This window comes from Sitodiplosis mosellana, unplaced genomic scaffold (assembly GCF_009176505.1).
Source record: "Sitodiplosis mosellana isolate CC-2019 unplaced genomic scaffold, AAFC_SMos_1.0 Smas_scaffold_6150, whole genome shotgun sequence".
NCBI lineage: Eukaryota > Metazoa > Arthropoda > Insecta > Diptera > Cecidomyiidae > Sitodiplosis > Sitodiplosis mosellana.
In genome coordinates this window covers 2,322,819-2,344,968 of record NW_022601391.1, presented here as the reverse complement: position 1 = coordinate 2,344,968, position 22,150 = coordinate 2,322,819, and the positions used below count along the sequence as shown (strand labels likewise).

At 35.9% G+C, this 22,150-nt stretch overlaps 1 protein-coding gene across 8 annotated transcripts in view; it reads left to right on the top strand.

The window, feature by feature from the left end:
- Positions 1–22,150, top strand: part of LOC129574104 (uncharacterized protein DDB_G0292642) — a 38,217-nt gene that overhangs the window by 4,357 nt on the left and 11,710 nt on the right. Inside the window, exons 1-2 of one of the 8 annotated variants that reach the window (XM_055455532.1) lie at positions 908–1,704; positions 6,681–6,741. The gene's annotated coding sequence lies outside the window, so the exon portion shown is untranslated. Of the gene's footprint in view, positions 1–907; positions 1,705–5,043; positions 5,115–6,680; positions 7,204–22,150 lie in introns of those variants that run through there. The other 7 variants (XM_055455527.1, XM_055455531.1, XM_055455529.1 and 4 more) reach the window with 7 other exon arrangements.

Genomic DNA, 22,150 nt, shown 5'->3' with positions numbered 1-22,150 from the left:
AGAGAGAGAGAGAGAGAGAGAGAGAGAGAGAGAGAGAGAGAGAGAGAGATGGAACGAAATAAAGCCAAATCATTTATTTATTATTTTTGCAATGCGTCCATTTTAAGAGGCACCAAAGTAGCGTATCGCCATTAATCCATCGATTTTTAAATTGCTAGCATTTTACCATGTTGCACAAGAAATGTTTTCTTACTTTGGCGCAATCATGCACTATATTCGGTTTGGTAAGTGTACTGTTCGGTTTGTAACTGTAGCAATGCTTGACACAAGCTTTACTTTGGCTCTGGGACTGTCACGCATCCCTTCATTCTACACACATATAAACATGATAACCAGTGTAAATCGACATGCATGGAAAACATCGTGGAATATGTCAAAAGCGGCAAGAATAAGACTTTTTTTCTTCTTCAGCCATATAGTTTGTATGAACCGTTTAAGAAGAAACAGCAACTGAAACCATAAATACTTGACGAGTACATATAGTGGCAGTGAGTGCGCTTTGCTCCGACAAAAAATTGTTTTTTTTGAAATTGTTTGCTCGTATTTTTCATTCGTTTTGTGTGGCTGTTTGTTCGGTATTGAGGTATTGTCTCGCACCGTATGCCAATCTCATACCAAGACATTGAGCACATAGGGCTAGTTACGTTTGGGCCGTTACCGTTTAACACGTGAATATTGAGAGACGTAAAAAAAAGAAAAACATACGGTGCAAACGGCAAGGCTCGGCTTGGTTTTGTATAGAGACTTAAAAACGCAATATCATTAGCACACACACACATACATACAGCAAGCGCGACACATTAAGCTATAATACCTATACAACGGTACAGCAAAATCCCATTTAACCGAGCGAGAGATAACATTCGCGCAGTAGTGCTGTAATAGGAAAACCGTAATGCCTGATGATGAGAGACTTGGAGCCGCAGAGTTAATGCGCGCGCTGAAGAAAGGAACAACAACAACAGAAACAGAAGTAGTAGTAGTAGTACAGCCAAATAGCAAAAACGAGCAACTGACAGCAAAACGGCTCTCTTACTATACAGTGTATAATATAGCAGTGCACGCCAAAGCACAGTATAACATGACAACACATATTTCGTTTCGCAGCAGCAGCAGCAGCAGCAAAGCGGCGACGACGACGAAATCCAATTGAATAAACACAACATCGAAACCAGTCGAGTCAAATCATTCGAAGTGTAACGAGGTTTTTTACGATGCTCACCAAATCATCGTAAAATGCAAGCGAAAAGTGTACACAGTGTTTAGTAAGCACGCTCTTACGGACTAAATTCGAAACATAGTGTACGCGAATCATTTTCTCACGTTTTTCGAGTTGGTTTTTGAAGTGTACGCCGAATATATTGTGCAAAAGAGCGTTAGAGTGTATGAGAGCGAGAGAGAGAAAAAGAGAAAAAAAGAGAAGAGAATAGAAACAAAGTAGTTGACAAAAAAGGAAAACAAGGGAAAAAGTGTATACACAGCATCAACAAACAATCACGACATTTCAAATGAGTTAAAAGTAGTGAACATTTGAAAATAACAGAGACTTATATTGTTGACCGAAGAGAAAGAGAGAATTCAGTGCGTTTTTTTTTGTGTGTGTCTCGTAAAACAAATGAAGTGTAGTGTATGTATGTGCAAATGATATGGAATAGAAAATAGTTGTTCATGGAATGCGTTTACAAAACAGAAATCTTAAAAAAGGTGATTGTTGTTATCGATTTCTATTTGAACAACCATATTATTTTTTGTTTGTTTGTTTTTTTTTATTTGCTTCGCATCCACCAAAATGTACACGAACGAACATTGTGTGGAATTATAGTGATGGGGTAATGTGCACGCCCGTCGTGTGGTTTCGATATCTATATTTACGACATGTTCGTTGTTTTGGTTATTTCATAGGCATTACGAGATAGGAACTACATCCGATATCCGTCATGAGTTGACGTTCGATACGTTTCAACTCAATTTGATTTGTGTTCTTGTTCAAATTGTTGAAAATTGTATGAAATGTGGTAACGCGGAAACGCCTCGATCCGTCACTAGTCATTCGCATTAACGTATTTGAAGAGACAGAGAGAGGAACAAAAAGATGGGAAATAATAGGAATATGTCTGTGAAAGAAAGTCGCCCATTGATGAATTTCAACTCGGCCAAATAAAATTGGATGACAAAATTATCAAAGTAAACCAAAGATTGGAAACAAATCAAAAAATATATAGTAAATGAGTGCAAAATGACAAATTCCAAGGCGGCGAACGTCAAGTCAAACGCGCTTAAATTGAACAGAATGATAAAACACTATGATTTTTGAAGTGTTTTCCTACAATTTTTGCTTTGAATTTGGTTTTATTTTTCGTGTATTTTATTTTGATTTGATTCACGTCATGTGCATGTACGCGTACTTGTGACTGTGTATATTTTTATATTCATGTGTGTGTGGAATAGAGAAAGAGTGAGTATATACGACCTGAAAGGAAAAATACACAACACAACTCAACACATCACACAGAGAACTCTATTGGATGTATCTGCCATTGGCACCAACATGCCATTGAATCGTTCGGAGTACAGCTGCTTGTATTGGATGCGCATGTGTATGTGTTTTGATGTTTCCCATCGAATCAACCATAAGAATGAATGAGAAAAACAAGAAAACATGTATTAAAAAAAATATACACACAATATTGGCAAACAGTAGTGAATATTTCCTTCAATCAGACACATAGAATTGCATCTCAGGCAACACACATCGTCTTTTATGTACATAAATATACCAATTTCCTCGTTGGTAGCTCTTGTTTTTTTCTCTCTTCAATTTTATGCAGCTCTCTTCCATAGTCGTATAGTTGTAGATACTGGTATTTTATCATTCGTTCAAAATTTGATCTAGGTCCGCGGCTCAATCGTGTGAGTGTATACTATAAACTTCCCAACTCGTGTGCCTTGTGTACATATTATTCGTACAACGATAAGCAACGAGGCACAATGTAAGCTGTGGCAACTTTGTTTTTTGTTGCAACAATTGAGCATAATCATCTAAACCAGTAATGACCAAAGTCCTGTAAACGCAGAGAATGAGAGAGAGAGAGGGAGAGGGAGAGAGAGAGAGAGAGAGAACGCGAGGAGTGCTCGTGTTTTTTTTTACATATTTGCACGCTAAGTCTAGCCGGACAAGTTGACTAGTAAAAACCAAAGGATTAATTCCACTCGATTCGCGCTTCTCTCTGTGCTTCTCTTTATCTCTATCCCTCTTGAGGTTTCGCAGCTAATCAATTAGCAATTCGACAAAATGCTGAATGTTTTGTTGTTTGTGTGCTATCTACTATTTCCACTGACTCAGCAGAGTGATATGACCATTATCGCACTGTCAACTGAATCTGATTGAGGCTTTTATTTTATTTTTTCCTCTGGAAGCACATTTATTGGTTCTCTCTTTCTTCTTCTCTGTGTGTGTGCCGCGCGCAATGAACGTAAATCAAACATGCGGCATGAATTGTCTGGTTCATTGATATGGCGGCACAAAAAGAAAACGCGATGCATGCATAATGCATATGCTTATGCCCACGGTTTACGATGAAAATGGCTATACCAAAGTGAAAGGTGTTTGTATATAGTTTGATCCAGTCGTCATACATGCATAGATATACACTTGAACATTTCGAATAAAATGTATACATGTAATACAAAATCGTATGTTGTGATGATTTGTTTGCCATTTCTATTGGCGTTCAGCTGGATGTGCATTTGTGGGGCCATTTTATAGGCAGTTTATGAATTTTCGTAGTATTTAGCTGTGTGAGTTGCAGACAGCAACAACAACAACGACGACGACGACGACGACAACAAAAAAAAAATGATGAAGAGAATGATGTTGTGAATGCAGACAATACGAGCGTCTCGAGTGTGTCCATGTATTGGCGGATGTACTGCAGTGTACATGTACATCATTGTGGCGTATCTCGCAGATATTACTTTACATATCCGCATTTTACGACACAGCGAACAACTACATCATCAGTAGTAACACGGCAACAACGACCACAACATAGCAGCGGCGACAACAACAACAACAACAGTAACAGCAACAATAACAAAAGCACTCAACGTAATGCACACGCATTATAGCAACATACGCCAATTGCCCTTACTAACAAATAGAAATTACACATATTTAACCGAGTCCATATACAAACACGCCGTCGTCGTTCATAGACCTAATTGATCATAATAACACACAGAGCATTGTATATATGCTCCGACCCGATGTTAGGCTGCAAAAATTTCATCAAACTCGAAACGAATTGAGCAAAACGAATGAAAAAAAAATGAGCGAGTGAACAAAAAAAAATCGTTTGAAGAAACAACACAAAAAAAGTGCGCGCGCTTTCAGCGTTACAACAATAACAAACGATGTTATTTGCCGTATGTAATCTCTGTGTTAGGTGTTACTGTTGCTGCTTTTATTCATTAACGTGAGCTTGCTCGTGTTGTGCCCTGTGTTGCGTCTTTTTGTTTCATCGAAATCATTTCTATGTGTCTGGTTGGCTCTACAATGCATATGGATATTCAGCATGCGAATAATAACTGTGTTATGTGATTTGGTTTGGTTTGGTTTGGTTTGGTTGCAAGTTGCAGGCTCATAGATGCCATCAATATGATGGTGAAAGAAGTGTAAATTATAACACAACACGCCAACAAATCGATGACTTTCGGCCATTGCTATTTCCCATGGACAGAGCGATAGAGATAGAGAGAGAGAGAAATATTTCAAATATTGTCTTGTTGCTAATACATTTTCTTGTAATGAAGCAAAAGCTGCGCACAAAGTGTAAAAAGAAAATATGAAAAAAAGAGAAAAAAACGACATTATATTTGTATATATATAATGTATGAACTTGGGAATCTTGTTTATCGTTCAGCTCGAATAATTATTATCGCTCTCGTAATACAGATTCCACACTGTGCGACACTCTACAATCAAACGGCCTAAAATAATGATATTAACACACACACACACACACACACACACACGCACGCACACACACGCACACCGAAAGACACAGACACACGCCGTTCGCCATAACATGAACCGTGCTGTGCACGAGAGCAAGGTAGGGAAAAAATAGAAAAATGAAAACGCATTCGCATTCACAATACATAAGCCATACCTGATATATCTATATTATATTAAGTTTCGAAAGGTCATCATGCAAACAGACAATTGTCGCTAGATATTAACCAATCAACAAACAAAAACCAAATGGCAACCATATTTTTTGGTTTTCTTCAATATGATACAAAACGAAAGATAATACAGCTAAATCGATTGATGCCATTCGAAGCGAATGCCTTATGAAAATCTAATTAAAGGACTTCGAATTGGTGTTTACATTGACACAGCTGTATCCATACGCGACTCATAGTTTTTTTTGTCACGTGTATCATACAATAACCAAACCAATCGAACCCTTCGAAATTTATTGAAATAATCAAGATATGTAAGCGTGGCAACAGTAAAAACAACAGCAACAGCGATGATGATGACGACGACGATGCTGACGGTAGCGGTGACAGCAAATATAAAAAAGTGAACAAATGCCAATCAGTCAGTAGCGCTTGGTCGATAGCAAATTTTGTGATAAAACCAATTACACAAATAAAATGCCACCACTCAATAGTCATGTATTGATGATATCGAATCTAAATTTATTGAATATGACAAGCAAAGAAAATAAGTGCTGCTGTGAGTGTGGTACGGAATGCAACAAAAAAAGAAAACAAAGCGTCATAAAACGAATGAAAAACCGAAACACACGATTATTACGGAAAAGGAAAAAGAATACTGATAGAGAGAAAATTCGTTGTGCATAATACGTAACTCATCTGAAATGCCGATTGACGTCGTCGATAAACGTACATCGTTTAAATAAATGCCTTCGAACAAAACTACGGTTTGTTTTGCGTGTGAAGCATGATTGCAAAAGTAAAAATACAGCCGGAGAAACTATGCACATCGGAATAACTCAGTGAAATAACTTCAATTTCAACTACTACAATTAATCTTACATATAATAGTCGATATTCATTTGATATAGACAATCAGTATTTTAATATGTCCCAAATCATAGGCAATTTTTGTATTTAATTAATAGAGCCAAAATTAACCACGTGGAGGAAATTATCTTTGTTGTTTTGAAATTTGAGATTGCATTAACGTTCCCATTCTTTTCCAACGTGTTTGGATTTTCGGTTTGTTTGTTTTTTATTTAAGCAGAGTCAAGCGATTTTTGATTTGCGATCAAAATTGCGATTTGTTCTGAAAAATTGAGAGAATTGAGATTCACATTTGATAAGCTTTAGCGAGAATTATTTTTTGTTGAAAAATCTCAATTCGAAAATACCGTAAAAATTACCACCAATCACTGAGCTAATTACTATTTACTATCTGCTAATTACTAGCTAATTTTTTCTATTAATCACCATTTTTTTCGGCTGCCTATTGACATGAGTTTGATTCCCTTGTACTAGCGAAATGAATCGAACATTGTTGTATTTTGACGTGAATCCAGATCGATCTCTCTGTATTCGATAAACAATGTTTTTAATTTGTTCATTTTTCCGTTTCATGCCCATTGATCGACCAATCAATAATTTATTGAATGTATTTCCATTTTCAGACCAACCGCAGAAACATACGACAAATGACGGTGTAGAGTAAAAAAAAGAAGTACAAACACGGTGCGTTTTTTCACTATCTTAATATTGAGTTTTGTTGGCAGCAATAAAACAAAAATTACGACCAATCCAATGATAATATTGATATTTGTGACTCACGGAAACAAACAAATTGTGAATATTTCTCGAGTTGTTGGTTTTTCTGTACCCTAAACTCGTACGGAAAAAAAAGTGAGTGCTGTGTAAAACGGACTGAATAAACTGAATGAAGAAAATCGAAAAAAAAGAGCAACAGAAAAAAGTTTGATAAAAAAGGTTTCTATATACCAAACAAAAAAAAGTAAATAGTAAACTAAAAAGAAGAAGAAGAAGAAGAAGAAGAAGAAGAAAAACTAACTGCGATTGAGTGTTTCTGTGGTGTGTTTCACAAAAGGCTGTTCATTTGCATTTTCTCCGAACAACGTTTCGTCACACACATTTGAAAGAAAATCAGATGCTTGTGTCATCGAACATCAATGAAGCCAGGTACTGTCTCCGCTATATTTCCTATTTATCAACTACATGCTAATATTTCTCCTTTAACATTCTGCGAATAAAAATGACAAAATAAGGCAATTATCATTGTCGTTTTCCTGTTTGGCGGAATAATTTTGTATTGAAGCCTTTTACCTTCATGATAATAGAAAAAAATACAGTCTATGGAGACGATGTTAAAGCATTTTTCTTGTTAATGATGCGCGGAATGAGGTCGAGCTAGGATAATAACGGTATTCACCTTCATTCACGTTGCATTGATGTTTCTTTTTGTTTTGTTTGTCTTGACATTGAAAACAGCGATGTGTTTGTTGCCAGCCAGATTAAATTGGGAAATAAAATATGCTCCTGATGAACGTGGGATCAATGAAACGTGTACGTCTATGGATATATTTTCAAGCAAAATGGAGGCCAACCATTTGAATTCTGTTCGCAATGTGTACTTATTTTCATCGCTCAAACCGTTCGATTGGCACATTTTCTCCTTTGCTATTATCGTTTTGATATCGTTCGGGCCTGTCATCGAATATGAAATCTATGGTGCGATTACTTTACTATTTGCTATGCTGAAATATTTCACTGACACCTTCAAATAATATGGCATGACCGCGTTATGCGTTAAATCCGTATTCGCTTTCTTGCTCAGTCCTCCGTATTTGCTTCGGCAAAATCAATAAATTATTTTAATTGCAAACCGTTGAAAACAAATTATTCACATACAATTTACATATCGATTGCTTTGTTGCGCGATTGGATTGTTGCTGTTATTGTTGGCGCGTTTTGTTGTCATTGCTACTATTTCTTTTGTTCTTTTTAATTATTTCTATCCAACACCATTTCTGTTTCGTTTTGTGCGGTTGTTCGGCTTAATTGAGTTAGATTCCTTTTTTACTCATATTTTGCTTTCGAAACATAAAAGGACGCATTAAAAATGCAGATAGATTGCAATATGTCAAAAAGTCGTATATTGGTCGTGGTATGCAATAGAACCGGATCCGTACACAAACACACATACAACCAAATCGATATTCATATTCATATTTCCTTGTAGATATAACCGGAAATTTCTACAAAAACTTCCATAATAAGCACATTTTGCCTCATGTAAACGGACAGGAACGTATAACAAACAACAACAAAACATCACATAAATTGCAAACCAGCTACGGCAATCGAGTCTCGCTAATCATGAAAACTCACCAGTTGAGTAAGCAAATTGGATGCGAGCCATAGATTGAGAGACAACATTTGCTGGGAAAAGACGTTGTTTATGTTGAAGAGTTAATTGATTTGAAGCGCAGTAACTAGAAGAACAAATTCAAACCGTGGTCCAATTGGATTCAAAATTTGATAGAGCTTGGCGGTGTTAAATAAAATAAAATATAGAAAACGATATACAAGAGATACTCATGTGGTCAGCGAATGTTTCGAATATACGATTCATCATCATAAATTACCGTGTGTTATTTGGCATGAAAATAATCACGTCGTAAATATTTTTGCATCTCCGAGAGAAGGGGAGAGAGAGAGAGAGAGAGAGAGATCGATGATCTCTCTTGAAACTGTTTGTTTGATATTCTGTGCAAAATCCCACCAGAGTCATATTTAATAAAGTATTCGTTCATTTATTTATTGATCTTAAATGCACCCACTCGTGAAGCTCAAACTATTTGGCCGCATGGTGTTTTTTTTTGTTCTTTGTTCCTTCTATTTTCTGATTGTTGTTTATCAACAAGTGCATACGAAAGGGACTGCGTACATTGCCACTCACATCACACACAAACACATACACAGGCTAATTTCGTGCAAAATAAATTGCCTGAACTTTTCATCGAAGAAATGTGTTGTCTACAGCCAACGGTCAAATTGATGACTCGTACTCTTGAAACGGCTATCGATTAATTCCATTCGGTTGAATATAATACTCTTTTCTCGCTCTCATCCACCACCGAAATCATTCAAAGTGCGCAATTATCGATTTCATATTTTGAGAAAGAGCTTGTAACACGGCCCAAGAGTTGTCAGTTGTCGCAACATCATGGAAAAAAAGCTAGAGAAAGAGCGAGATGGGGAGAGAAAGAGGGAGTGAGATATATTGGCGAAAAAATTTCGCGTGGAGAGCAACAGCGAGCAAACGCAAGCAGTGAATCTAAAAGAACGCAAAAAATAGACGGCGATGATGCTGATAACAATAATAACGATGTTGATGATGCTTTTGTTGTTGACTCGAATTATTGCAAATCGCGTTAGCTCGCAAAAAAAACCGTGAACAAAAAAGAGCACACTCTCACAATGTATTGTCAATTGGATGAGAGATGAAAAAAAAATGAAACACAAATTTTATATGGAGGTTCCGGCTCACTTTCGAAAAAAAAATACAGCGATTGGCGTGATTTAACAATTTCTAATTGGCGAACAAGTTTTAGACATGATTTCGCACCGAATCGCATCTATTTTTATCCCATTTTCTACTTGTTTTTTTTTTGCTGTTGCTGCTGCTGCTACTGCTGTTGCTGCTGACTTGTTCTCCCGCCACTAACATCACCATCGACTGTTGCTTTCATTAAAAATAAATCATTCTATATTGGCAAATCAAACCTTCGATAATTACGGTGCTTGCGGATAAATTGGATTCCGAATGGAATTGTTAATGGGAAAAATCAACAGAACATTTTTTTTGTGTGTCTGTTATGGTTGTTATTATTGGTTTTGTGGAATGAAATGTGTTGAGCAGTGGTCAATATCCAAACGGAATATATGAATGATAACAATGGATGTGGAAAGCTAGAGTCAAATATGAGGTGAAACGAAAGCAACGCAATTCACTAATAGTAGAAAAAATACTGTATGCAAATAATAATTAATCGCGCTTGACATTATCATACATACACAAACACGGTAACATTTGAATGTCGACGCGACCAGCTGAAAGGCCAAAACAATGGATGGCATAAACCTGTGTATTGGATGAATGACGCAGCTAAACGAGATCAAATCATAGGTCACACCAACTTTATATTCTGAAAACGCGGGCGAGAGCATGATTTCATTTTCACGAAAATTCTAGACGATTGTAACCATTGAAAATAGCCAAAAACTTGAGTAAAAGAGAGCAAGCGGGCGAGGTGGAGAGAGAGAGCATTTTTGTCGTATGCCCTTGTCCATATTTTCCGCCGTCCTTATGAGCTGGCGTGAATGTCGCATCGAAAACACATGGCTTGGTCAAATACACTCATACAAATCATAGAGAACTGAAGGACAACTGCTGATAAACTATCTTCTTAACGACAAATATTTAAAATGGGACAACAGAGATGGATGACGGCTTTACTTGTTTTTCTCTATTCGTTTAATTAAAATCCAAATGGTCTGCACATGCAGCTGAAGTGAAAGAGCTTAGCGAGTGAAAGCTGACGTTGGCGCCATGACACTTACGTTATGCGGAACTCACGAATGAATTAAAATTTATAAAATCGGTCACAATATTTGGCGAAATATTTGAGAACACATTGTCATTGATTTTGTGCACTCAAATAGTAATTGTAGAATGACGAGAAGGAAAAAAATCAATAATAATGTTATCAATACAAAGAACTGATTCGAGTGAGCTAGTGACATTGGAAAATATCAATATCAAATCACTCGAAAGGATTGCAATGAAAATTCAACAGAAAAAGGAGCCATAATCAAACGCACTGTCCACCAAATAACAATTGATTGCTGAACCTCGAACGGTTCCGACAACTCTTTGGTATTTTAATCGATTACCCACTGAATCTGTTGTGAGCAGTTCAGTGTTTCCATTTCGCAGATATCTATGCCGTTTGCATCTTGTGCCACATTGAAGAAAAAAATGGTTCGGATAGAAATGAGAGAAATTGCAGTCTCGACACACACACACACACACACACACACATATATATACACATATATACACACTACGGTTGAAAAGACGAACTGCAAATAGCACCATCAAGAAGCAAACAAATACGTGCAACGGAATTCCGCACATTTCGAGATTGGTGGTGACCTTTCCGTCGTTCATGATTCTTATGGTTTTTCAAGGGCAAGCAACGGTATTGATTATTTTTTTTCTGCTCTCTTCTCACACTCACTAGAATTACACACGTTAAGCCTTTTGTGAGTGTGTCATACTTCAAGCTCAAGTGACATTGAATGTTGTAATTATTGCTATATTTTCCATTTTGATTTAAAATTCTGTATCTGTTTTCCTGCTGTTTAGATTTTGTTTTGTGTGTGAGGCGCGCGCGCGCGCATTTTTGTTGTTTGCTATTTGTTTTGTACTTCTCTCAATCAGCTAAGAGGCTCTTGCTCCGCTTCTGTTTACTGCTTACGGTATGCGTACATATGAGAATGAGAATGGGTATTAGTGCGTACTTGTGCTTTACAATTGCGAATTTACTTCAGATTCGTTTTGAAGTTTCTGCTTAATTCATTCATTTATTGTATACATATATGTATGTTGTGTGTTGTCTTTCTTTGGCATTCTCTAACGAGATTTTCTTTTCCGCCATTCATTGAGCGGTCATACATTATAAAGTCTTATGAATAATGACGCTTTCGAGAGCACATAACCTCCGTCTGTTCACATTATTTTTATTTGCTTTTCAATAAATGTGTACGCGCAGTTTTCTTTTATTTCTTTTCACGGCGAGGTCTTTCGCATTTTATCACAATTAAATTCTTTCTTAGATCTCTCTGACTGTTGAGTTGTTGTTGTTGTTTTTTTCACTTGTCGAAACACGATAAATCGCTAATAAAATATTTACTTACTTAGGATGAGAAAAAGAGTGAGTGAGAATAGTCTAGTAAAAATTGAAACAAAACCATGCCGCCAATACAAAACGTCGATTGTTGCATTTGCTTGTTAATTTATGTGCCAAATGAATGTTTCGCCAATGTTCCGCCAATTGTGTTCCATACAAGTCTATGAATAATGCATCGATTTCCATTGCTGTGAACTATTTTCGTGTAAAATATTTTTTTTATTTTTTGAGTGTACGTATCCTCGATAGCAATGACTGATGATGAATAAACATACTCGATATTCCAAGGAAACGAATTGAAGTGCGCAACGAAGTTCACTTGGAAATGTTCAATAAACGTACTTTCGTTTTTCTTCGTTTTTTTGCCTTTCTTTTCCTTTCCTTTTTTTCCGAAAAATCTCTTTAACTGAGTCTCTCTCTTTAAATCTCTTTCGTTAGCCGATTTACCATAATAATCAAATGGCAAACAATTAAGAGTGAGCCAACAGCAGCAGCGATAGCGCAGTGAAAGCGTTGCGCAGAATTACGACTCTATGACGGCTGCATTTCGAATCATCAAAGATATTCGGGCCTTAGATTGCTTCCATTCACCGATTTCGATGGACATATAACCACAAGCACGAATGTGTATGTGTAGCCATTTCAACATTCATTCCGATTTCGTTGATAAACATCACCCGGCGATGTTGAATAAAAAAAAGTGCAATCGTTTAGCATATTCGATTAATCGATAAATTAGAGTGATATTCACACACCGTTCGATTTTTGCGCGTGATAAGAACACAACCAATGAGCCATTGGCAATGACAATCGTATGGAATTTCAGGCAAATTTTCCAATTGAAATTTGACAAATTGTGTTTATTTTTGGAAAAAGCTGAAGACTTGTTGCGCAAAATATAGAAAACAAGTCCCATAAGCTGACTCGAAATAGACACTCTTCCCCTTGGCAAATTCAGTACCGTTCGTTGCAATAATCAAATAAATAAATATATTCATTGCAATTCGAAATGGAAACAAGAAAGAGTATCGGTTTCTCTTTGCGTCTACAACGAAAACACCCAAGTATGCTCGCTATGGCAAAAGAGAGAATTATACTAGTTTATAAATGAATTGATGTAGGAAGAGAGAGCATGTGTCATAGAGTTACAGCGACAGATAGACAGAGACACACGCACACACTGCGACAGAGAAAGAACGATGAGTTGGGTGATTTAAATAAAAGCAACTTCATTCGCTTTATGTCATGTTTCTATTATGATATGTTGATGCAGACGAAGTGAAACAAGCAGGTGTTGTTTGACTATTTTTAACCCATCCTCTATCGTGTACACGAAAAACAGATGCCATCGGTTGCAGGCTGTTGATAAATATGTAAATAAATGTGGAAATTTCCAAACGAATTTGCTTAGTTTTTCGAGTATGCATAGATGTGTGTAAATATTAAAAATGATTTATTCGATTTGTTTCGCATGCCCTTTTCGATTCAAAACATTTGCATATATTTGAATTACAATGTGCCATGCATACCGATGATTTTGATGATGATGACGCCGATGGTGACGTGTATATATTTCTATACCGCGCCTCATTATTCAACAGATTACGCGTTCGATACCATAAACTGGTGAAAAAGCAACCGTTTTGACGTAATACCTAGGACATCTATTTCATATATTTTCTATTGCTTTGCGATCCGACTCAGTACCGACTTATTTTTTTCATTTCATTTTACCATAAAAATAAACCTCCAATTCAACACGCAAAATCATCAGAACAATGAAAAATGCAGAAAACAAACTGTATTTCGGTAAACTTTTGATATGAATATTTGAAAATGGCAAATTGAAATGGAAGGAAAGCATGCGTGAAACGTTCACCAAATCAATATTTACTGTATTAAAAGTGCAGAAAAGTAAGATTTTTTTTACACAGAAAATGTGGAAAAACGTTGTTAGAACAAGAGTGGACGCCCCGAAAAAGTTTTCTCTGAACACTACAGGGTGGGCCAGAATAACTGTCGGTCTTTTTTCTAAATTTATTTTTTAAATACGATATAAAATAACTAAACCAACTGCTTACCGTTATATTTTTTGATGTTTTACGTAACTTATTTACCAATAAACATTTGATCAAAATGCATACTTTTTCTGAAATAGCGCCAAATCGGATACGATGCCAATCAGAAGTGCATTTTAACGTAATTTTTGAACATCAAAACATAGTCCGCATTTACGTCAAAGTTTAAATAATTTTTCGGATATTTTTGTCAATAGATAATAAGGGTTCAAAGATTGCGTAGCCACTATTTGATTTAAATTCAAATACAAATGAGTGTCAATTTGGTGTCTAGAACTCCCAAAAACGGTTGCGCGCCGTAAAAAATATTGTTTGAAAGATCAAGATTTTTATACATTGCGAATTATGATTGTTCAATTGCTTACGATTCTATTCATTAGTATTATATGCTATCTAACGCAATAAAAAAGAATTACATATCACGCTCCTTTGATTTACAATAACACTATGTATAAAAAATTAGTGAACGAAAATGTGCTGAAATCAGACAAATGTCATTTCATGAACATTGATTAATGCCTGCCATTTTCTCTAGAATATTTTTTTTTCTTTTTTGCCCACATGCCCCCGAAAGCCAATGGTATAATGATTGTGGAAAATGTTGCACGCCGCGCGTGATTTTTTTTCGGCACATCTATGGCTATAACTCGACCAAAATTTTAGGAAAAGTAAATCTGGCGGCTGGGATAAAAATATTCAGACCGCATCTACCACATGCAAAAACAATTACCCGATTATCTTGAAAAATGTGTGATTTATACTTGAAAATAAAACCGACAGTTATTCTGGCCCACCCTGTATATAATTTGCTAGAATGTTGTTGTCACAAAGTTTGAGCTTATTATCATTCGAAATGCTTACAATTGAGCATCTTTTTTATGACAGCTAGCGACTGGCATCTGTTAAATCGAACATGCCCGTCCAGCTTTGACTGCGTAAATACTCCATTCCCTGTGGAAGCTTTGGTGTAGAAAAACCTGTTACTCGTTACGAATTTGTTTTTCTTCTTCTGCCTGCTCAATATGAAATTGCAACATATATTTTTATTCATCAAAATATACACCAAAATAGCAGATCAGTGTAAAGAGAAAATCGATGCACACATTTGGCTGAACACCGTTCAATTGTGTGTACAAACTTTCTCTTTTCTTAAACAAAATATATAAGCAAACGAAAATTGCAATACACACAATTCATTCATTCGCAAATGTATTGGCTGGCAATGTGCATCCGAAACGAAAATGCAGTAAAATTGTGATCGAAATGAAGAAACGGCTGGATACAATGTGCGTGATGATCTCAGTTTGTGAGTTCGTATATATGTTTGTGGGGTTTACTTTCGATGCTTGATTTGCAAGCAAAAAAACAGAGTTGACTGTAATATATGAAGTGAAGCTTGTGTCAATTTTAATTAGCTGCTGATTGGCCTTATTGATCGGCATTATATTCAAGTGTACGCGAATGAAGACAGCGGAGCGTGATGATATTGTTGCTTCCCGAAAATAATGAATAAATTATCAAGTTTATCGCAAGTTTATCATTTTCTCGCGCACGCACTTTAGAGAGAGAGAGAGAGAGAGAGAGAGAGAGAGAGAGAGAGAGAGAGCGGGAGAGTACAAGCAACAAGTCATAACCTCCATGCAATTTCAAAATCGTAAATAGACGTTAATTAAGGCCCTTTAAAAAAATAAAACAAAGCGGTTCTGACTCAAAACAAAAGGACGAAATATTCAAATTACTATGTTTATTTAAAAGAGCATTTTCTTGAACGTTTTTCACTTCAAATTAACTATTTAATTTATAATATTGAAATGAGGCTTTACATACACACGAACATACTATAGCAAAAGCACAACGATTCAAAGACGGTGCCATACTGCCAACGGAATTTTCAAATGAATCGATTAAAATTGCCATATCGACATATTGATGACATTGTTCGTTGTTGTCGTCGTTATTTTCGCAAATCCGTCTACAATATTAAAATCAAACGACAAAAATAGATTCAAAATCAATAGCTGAAATAAACAAACAAAAAACACGCACTGAGGACGCGCAGCACATTAAACAAATCAATAGTGTGCTATTGTTATTTCGAATGCATTCGATGTTATCATAATGAAAACGACAAAAAAGTGCACTCATAACAAACGATTTTGTTTGCTCAACGGGGAAAGAAAGAATGGAACAGACAGACAGAGAGAGAGAGAGAGAGAGAGAGAGAGAGAGAGAGAGAGAGATAGGGAGAGAGTGAGACACGTTTTTATTTTCGACTGAATGATTAAAATGTCTGTATTACCGCATCGCATTGAATCAGCGGGTGACTCACTGCAAAAACCGTTGATGTGTTATGTGTATGCAAAAATCAGAGTATTATGTCGAATGCAAAATGTGTTTTTGTGCATAATTTTTGCGATAATCTTCATATTTTATTCATCGCTTTTTCCCTTTCAATTCATTCCATTTCCGAAAGTGTGTGTATGTGCGCGAATATGCAAAACAATCTCGTCGACATTCAAATGGAGTGCGTACCTTTTTGAACGTGTACCCCGTCAATGAAAACCGTTTAGATCAGCAGACAGCACTTATACTGCATTCTATAAATTGAGTTTCACTGATCTTCGCCCCAAAAATAAAACATAATCATTTTTGGTGTTCAATTTAAATGAAAATTCATTCTGTGGTGCTTTGTCTAGCTCACGTTTTATGTATCTGGTCATTGTTGTTGTGTTCGTTTTCGACTCGAATCGACTCGTTCGTGTAAGCGATCTCTCGCATCAGATGAGTATCAAATCATTCCATATGTCGGATTAACTACAAATCATTGTGCATTGTGCAGTGTGACTAGATTGTCCGTTGCATGCATGCATGCATCGCAACGGAAACATTGATTTCTACTTCCCATCTCAGTCATCAACTGCATTCGGGCTTTAGATCAGTCGATTACTATCGCATCTTCGCGTGGATTCTTGATGAGGGTGTGCCAATCGAGACCGTTGCACCCCAAAAATCAGAAAGGTAAAGCAATGCAATGGTAAAATAACTGTAAATGGTGACAATCCATCGATATACAATGTTCAATAAACTGCTGTGTACAAAGCTTCTGTTTGGTCATTTCGTTTTCATTGAATTCACAACCAAAATCAACAAATAAATCGTTCCGTATAAGTGGGATTTCTGGCATTTCTTTCTAGAAATTGAAGTATATGAAATTGTGGAAATTTACTATTGAAATGTCTTAACTCTTTCGAATGAAAGTCAAAAAAAACCAGCTGGAATGGAACAAAAAAAGTAACGAAACTCACTTCGGTGTAGATATCAAGCAGACAAAAAATGTCTGCATATGTAATGCGGACCGCGTTTCCACGACTTGGACGCTACTGTCTAGTTATATTATGTTTTGGAAATAGCTTCAATTTGGTGTGTATTTTTTTGTTTCGACTGTCAAAAAACTAGTTTGATTATTGAAAGGAATACACACATGTATGCACAAACACACATACACACACGGCAGCGCAAGAGCGCAAGAGCGCAAGAGAGCAGGAGAGAAAGAGAGAAAAAAACATACAAACAATTTTTTTTTATAATTCAACAACATATAGAAATATCAAGTTTATACTCGCTACTTTTGCACCGATCGAACAAAAATTTGCTAATTTAGAGAGAAACAAGCGTTCAACGGTTGCTTTTATCTCATTAGTTGTGGTTAAATTACAGCTTATTATTAATTTCTTTGTTTCACTCTTATGTATTCAAATGTTGTTGATTTTTGTTGTTGCTGCTTCGTTTCGTTGTTTACGTTGTGATTTCATTCGACATATTATTATTAGATGCGCGAGTATGACTACTGTGTGTATTTTCACTCAGGTCAATCTTGATTCGATAAAATGTCATATGTGATATCGCGAGTTTGCGCTCTCCTAAGATGTGGCGAATATCATTTGAAATGATTTATATTTATCCGTTGTCATTTAAAGCCCAGCCAAAAGAAACTTGTTTAATCATAGCGCGTATGCCAAAATTTCGGTTATTATTATTAATATTAATATGTATGACAGGCGTAATTTTAGTAACCGTTGGCAAAAAATCCCTTCGTCTTTGTGCGCGGCGCGCACGAGAGAGAGACAGATAAGAAAAACAAACAAACAAGCCATCCGATCACACGGGCTGTGATTGAAAACAAAGAAAAAATGAAAAAAATGGCTGTATGTGACTTATGCATTTTGAATGACAAATGAATTTTTGTTGATTAAATTAAGAATGTGTTCGCGTTGTTGCGCGCGATATTTTAGCCAATGGCCAAACAAAATAGCCCATTCTATACCTCCTGTTCCTCTTTATGCAATGCGAATTTGTGATATCAATTGAATGCAAATAAGTTTGGAGGTGTTTTTTTTTCGCTTTTTTTCTTGATACTCTGATGAACACCTAAATTTGTCATTTTAAAATTAGTGTATGATGTGAATAAACCGTCAAACAAGTGACATGTGACGGTCGTTTAGTGACTAATGTAACTAGAAACTAGTGACATTTTTCGTTCGTTTATTGCTCGATATAAATCAACTCGCGTATAAGTGTCATCGGCTACTAGTTTACATATTCCATATTTTGGTGTATGCGATTGGAATTTAAAGCGCGTTCTCTGCGGTTAGATGAAATCACACAAACTGAATTCATGCTTATGATCCGGTCCACTTTTGAGTAACTTTCAAATCAATTTGTTTCTTTGATGGCGCTGTTTGGCCTGTATTGCAAATATTTCCGAAACCTCGTCGCGAACAAAGCGAAACACAAAAACACGAAAATGATCCGGTAAAATGGTTCCGCGTTAGAATCACTGTCTCACATATCCACTTCGTTAACCGCAGCTATATCAATATAGTATTCCACAATTTAATTTCAAGTTTCTCTCTTTTGAATATTTAAATTGCTCTTGATTGTTGGGACATGCGTGACGTTCGGCTCGTATCTCATGTGATCACGAATTTTATTTTTACATATTTAATTGGTATAATTGAATTTGTTAAGCTCAATCGCAGTCTATCTCTTTATCAATACCTGGGCTGAATAATGTACGACGTGTGGTTAAGAATGGAGTAGGAAACGTAAATTTTATATTTTGCTAAGAAATGTCATGCAAAATTTTCTACGAAGAAAAAACTCTTCAAAAAATGACAAACATGTTTGGATTAAGTCATCGTGCCACATATTGATATGTGTTTACTAGCAGGTGTTGTTTTGTTCTTGGCAAAATCAAATGAGCTTGGGTGTATTTCGATACAGCGCCTCATTAGCACAACACAGCTGATTATTTATTAAAACAAAGCCAAGAAAAAAAAAACGATTTTTTTTCATCGTTTTAGATGTCTTTTTTGTATGTATTTCCACAAAGAGTCACATCAAAAATAGTTTTGATCCAATCGTCGACGATCGTAACAATTTTGGTTTATATACTTGTTGGTTTCTCTCATTTGACTTTTTAGGTCGGGTACAGCAACTTTTTTCAACATTTTTACTGCAAAATGGTATTGAAATGTTACACTAAATTCATGAATTGGAATTACATTTTTTTGGTATCTCTCTTGAAAAACGATTCGTTGTGATTCAATCGTAAAATGGAGAGAGAGAGCAAAAATGTCCGCTAAAAAGAACCAGCACGTAGATGAAGGGGCGCGAAAAATGATTTTTTCCCCTCTAATTATCAAATTTAATTTATCAACGTGCAAGAGATACGACAGTGGGCAGCAATTCAACAGAACAAATGGAAAAAAATCTGGTTTCCATTGCGCATATTTTCTTTTGAAATGTGAATGCCCTTCGTACACCTGAAAAACAGCGCTGATTGCTGTCATTTTCATTTTTTCCGTGGGTTCTGAGTGCACAAAGGACGAATGATGTTAAGGGTGTATCATATATTATTTTTTATCACATCGTTAGTTACATCAATTTATGGATGATATTTTTTTGGTCAAAGTAGTTATCCGTGAACCGTTCTGATGTATATATGCATCTTCTATTTATATGATTAATCATCGTTTTATAACATCAAACCCAAATGAACGTCTAAGCATATCATTTTCAATTGGACCATTTATACCGACCGAAAATGAGTTAGACGTCGTCTCACATTTTGATTCGATTGACGTTTGGATGAAAGTGCATTTTCATCTCAAATCACTATCGGCCAATTTATGTTGTTCGGGATAAATTTAATCCGAGGGGTAAAATGGATTTTCGTCAGAAGACCAAATTTTTCGATAAAATTTATATCTATCACATAGGAAATTGATGCTAAACTCCATTCCGGCTATTAATAATGTTAAAAGTATTTCAAATATTTTTTCACAGCAAGATATTTGAAAAAAAAATTATCCCGAGGGGTAAAATTCCGAGAGGTTACAAAAAATGTATGACCCAAAAATACAATCAGTCACTCCACATGCTCGTCGTTTTGTCCAATCTGAGAGTATTAAGTTTCCGTGAGTGATACGCAAGATGGCAGCACCTTAAATGGCGTTTTTATACACAAAGTAGATACTTGAGTGTAAATTATGTTAGTGGCGCATCAAAATGAAGGTTTAAAAAAAATACATTGTCAATATAGAGCGTGTGGTGTGACTGAATACAATATTTGCACCGAAACTTCAATTTTTTGCTTAAATTCTCAATTTCACGTCATAAATTTTGATAATAATGACATTTCCTATGTGATAGGTATAAATTTTATCGAAAAATTTGGTCTTCTGACGAAAATCCATTTTATCCCTCGGATTAAATTTATCCCGAACATCATAAATTGGCCGTATGTGATGAATGTACGAAATTATTCTGGGCGAGTGACGTGAACCGCTCTTTTTTTTCATTTTGTTGTTCTTTCTTTTTGCTTAATAATGATAACCAAATGAGAATCACCGACAAATAGCTAATAATAACTTTGATGGCCTGCAAAAAAGCGTTTAAAACGGTAAACACTGTGCGTAAACCAGTGGTCCAGCCGATTCATCGGGCATTTGGCACGTGTATCATGTATCGTAGTAGTAATCTCTTCTGCTGCATCCTATTGCAAGAGCCAACATTCATATAAAAAAAATCGATTTCAGGTACTTGCAATGGAAATGTACGGAGAATCGAGTTTTTCAAAAATGCCGACCATTAGTGCTTGGTCCCCAGTGAATATTTCTTGGAACTGAAAAGTGCGTTTGCCAGCATTAATCCAACACTAATTTTATAGCTCAGTCACAGTACAAAAAAGTTTCATTTTTGGTAACTCCCCTGTAGACTGCTCCAAAAAAAAAAAATTGAGATATTCAAGCAAAATTGGCCTCAAAAAAATAGGTTTGGCATCAAAAAATCGAAAAACGTAGAAATGAAACCACTTTCTCAAAATTCATGAAATTTTTGAGTAAGGTAGTTTCGGAAGCCATTTTAGATCGCAACATTTCGACCTAAATCATTTTTCCAGCCAACTTTCGGCCAAAACTGTTGATGGGGTTTTATTTGGCTCGTCAATATCTATAACTTTTACCAAGACATCAGCCATTGAAAAGGCATTCTGGGCCAGTTACAGTGTAAAATGACCGAAAAAATGGCAAATTTTCGGCATTTCTTGCATTTTTTGCTCTACTGGTCACCCAGGTGGTGAACTTTTGTTCAGTTTTCGACTTGTATCGTGTAGCCAAAACCTGTACAAAAATTTTGGTACTTGTCAAATTGCGATTTGGATGGTCTGGTCTTGGTGCAATGTTATTTTTTCTCGAAAATATGGGGAGTCTACCCAGACAAAAACTCTCAAAATTGACTTTTTAAGGTACCTCCCGAACAAAAGTTACGTTTTTCATGGATTTTACTATGAAAATATCAATTTTTGTTCGGAAGGTACTTCAAAAATACACTTTTTGGATGATTTTCTTAGTAAAAAGTTATTTTTTTCGAAAAATATTGGGAATCTAATCACACAGAATTTCTTATGAATGATTTTTGGGGTACCTTCCGAACAAAAATTGGTATTTTCATAGTAAGAGAGAGTGAGAGAGAGAGAGAGAGAGAGAGAGAGAGAGAGAGAGAGAGAGAGAG